Below are 3,035 nucleotides of genomic sequence, written 5' to 3'. Positions count from 1 at the left end.
TACCTGGTTGATCCTGCCAGTAATCATATGCTTGTCTCAAAGATTAAGCCATGCATGTCTAAGTACATGCCGAAATAAGGCGAAACCGCGAATGGCTCATTAAATCAGTTATGGTTCCTTAGATCGTTTCTTCCTACTTGGATAACTGTGGCAATTCTAGAGCTAATACATGCAGTGAGCCTGGAGCCCTTTGGGTAACGGGTGCTTTTATTAGACCAAGATCGATCGGGTTTCGGCCCGTATTGTGTGGTGACTCTGGATAACTTTGTGCTGATCGCATGGCCACGAGCCGGCGACGTTTCTTTCAAGTGTCTGCCTTATCAACTTTCGATGGTAGGTTACTTGCTTACCATGGTTGTTACGGGTAACGGAGAATCAGGGTTCGATTCCGGAGAGGGAGCCTGAGAAACGGCTACCACATCCAAGGAAGGCAGCAGGCGCGCAAATTACCCACTCCCGGCACGGGGAGGTAGTGACGAAAAATAACAATACGGGACTCTTTTGAGGCCCCGTAATTGAAATGAGTACACTCTAAATCCTTTAACGAGGATCAATTGGAGGGCAAGTCTGGTGCCAGCAGCCGCGGTAATTCCAGCTCCAATAGCGTATACTAAAGCTGCTGCGGTTAAAAAGCTCGTAGTTGGATCTCAGTTCCAGACGAGTAGTGCATCTACCCGATGCGACGGCTCGGACTGAACATCATGCCGGTTCTTTCTTGGTGCACTTTATTGTGTGCCTCGAGATGGCCGGTGCTTTTACTTTGAAAAAATTAGAGTGCTCAACGCAGGCGAGTCGCCTGAATAAACTTGCATGGAATAATAGAACAAGACCTCGTTTCTGTTCTGTTGGTTTTTGGAATACGAGGTAATGATTAAGAGGGACGGACGGGGGCATTCGTATTGCGGCGCTAGAGGTGAAATTCTTGGACCGTCGCAAGACGAACTACTGCGAAAGCATTTGCCAAGAATGTTTTCATTGATCAAGAACGAAAGTCAGAGGTTCGAAGGCGATCAGATACCGCCCTAGTTCTGACCATAAACGATGCCAACCAGCGATCCGCCTGAGTTACTCAAATGACTCGGCGGGCAGCTTCCGGGAAACCAAAGTATTTGGGTTCCGGGGGAAGTATGGTTGCAAAGCTGAAACTTAAAGGAATTGACGGAAGGGCACCACCAGGAGTGGAGCCTGCGGCTTAATTTGACTCAACACGGGAAAACTTACCCGGCCCGGACACTGGGAGGATTGACAGATTGAGAGCTCTTTCTTGATTCGGTGGATGGTGGTGCATGGCCGTTCTTAGTTGGTGGAGCGATTTGTCTGGTTAATTCCGATAACGAACGAGACTCTAGCCTATTAAATAGGTGCGGGGTTCCCAGCACCTTACAACCTTCTTAGAGGGACAAGCGGCTCCTAGCCGCACGAAACAGAGCAATAACAGGTCTGTGATGCCCTTAGATGTCCGGGGCCGCACGCGCGCTACACTGAAGGAAGCAGCGTGTCTTTATCCCTGTCTGAAAAGACTGGGTAACCCGTGGAACTTCTTTCGTGATTGGGATAGGGGCTTGCAATTGTTCCCCTTGAACGAGGAATTCCCAGTAAGCGCGAGTCATAAGCTCGCGTTGATTACGTCCCTGCCCTTTGTACACACCGCCCGTCGCTACTACCGATTGAATGATTTAGTGAGGTCTTCGGACCGATGTCCGGCGCGGCCTTTCGGTTGCGCCGGTCTGTTGGAAAGATGACCAAACTTGATCATTTAGAGGAAGTAAAAGTCGTAACAAGGTTTCCGTAGGTGAACCTGCGGAAGGATCATTAACGGATTGTGAAGGGTGAGCGCCTCAGCTGCGTCTGCGCCCGACACTTTCTGCCGCTGACCCCGTTTGGACGCGGGGTCGGCTTTTCCCCACGGGGCTGCCTGAATGTGGAGCGGCACCCCGTGACAAATTGTTGCGCCCAGCGGACGCCAACACCGCGACCTTGGACGGTCGGCCAGGTGGCGGACGCGGGTACAAACGGCGCAACGCACTCATAGGTCGGCTTTCGACCCGCCACTGCACCGTGGCTCGAAGCGCTCGAAATGCGCGACCCGACCGCTGCGGGACCGCCTAGTACTGTAAACAGGAGCGGCGGAGCGCGAACGGCGAGTCGTGGTTACGTCGGTAGAAGGCGAGGCTGCGCGTTCCCGAAACGCCAGCCGAGTGCCCTCCCGACCGTTCGAGCGTGCAAGAACGAGACCCGACAATCGCGCGGCGACTGCCAAGTACGAGAGGAACGGCACAAGCGTCGGCGGTCGGTCAAGGAACTGGCGATGTGACGGGTCCGCTGTGCACCAGTGCATACCGTCCCGCCGTCCGCGGCAAGCGCCTCCGCGTCCTCGGGTGACGGAGGCTGCCGGTCGGTTCTTGCAGGCGAGGGATCTCGCTGGCACCGGTTCGCGTTGACGCGCGGCCGGTCATGGCACGGCGATGCGACGGCCGAGGTGCGCAGTACTCGATGGAGGAACCGCACGCTCCGATGACCGTCCCGCCCTCCGCGGCGTATGCGTACCGACCGTAGTGGTTGCAGCAGCGCCGGCCGGCTTTTGAATTCGCCACACGAAACACGGTGCGAGATCGCGGTTAGGGGAGCGTCGACGTTGCCAGGCGTTTTGCTTGCTGCCGAGGGAAAGGCGGCACGGCCACGTCGCGCTCGTCGCGATTAGCGGGTCTGCGCGCTTTGGGAAGGTGCCGCAACGACTTGCCGAAAGAGGAAGCACGGAAGAACGAGGGACTTGGACGTCCCGACAATTGAACGCACTTGCGGCCAGGCCCTTGCTGGCTTCGTTCTTCCGCCTCGAGTAGGCTCGTACGCGGCTCCGGCGCCGAAAGTGGTCCTTGGCACCGACTTCGGTGGACGTGGGAAGTGCCGCGCAAGTACGGCGCGCCTGGCTCCACCTGTTGGCTAAAGTAGGCAGCCGGATCGGCATTTTGGTGTGCGGTGGCAAACCGTGGATGCGAAAAAAGCTTGTGCGATTTCGTGGAACAAAAAGCGGGGGT

General features: G+C 55.8%; 1 non-coding gene across 1 annotated transcript; it reads left to right on the top strand.

Moving 5' to 3' along the window:
- LOC142793180 (small subunit ribosomal RNA) lies at window positions 1-1,815 on the top strand. Its single transcript, XR_012891497.1, has one exon. It is a non-coding gene; the product is annotated as a small subunit ribosomal RNA (ribosomal RNA).
- Window positions 1,816-3,035: the final 1,220 nt, after the last annotated feature.

The sequence above is a fragment of the Rhipicephalus microplus genome, unplaced genomic scaffold (genome assembly GCF_043290135.1).
Source record: "Rhipicephalus microplus isolate Deutch F79 unplaced genomic scaffold, USDA_Rmic scaffold_290, whole genome shotgun sequence".
Classification (NCBI taxonomy): Eukaryota; Metazoa; Arthropoda; class Arachnida; order Ixodida; family Ixodidae; genus Rhipicephalus; species Rhipicephalus microplus.
This window is presented reverse-complemented; position numbering and strand designations above follow the sequence as displayed.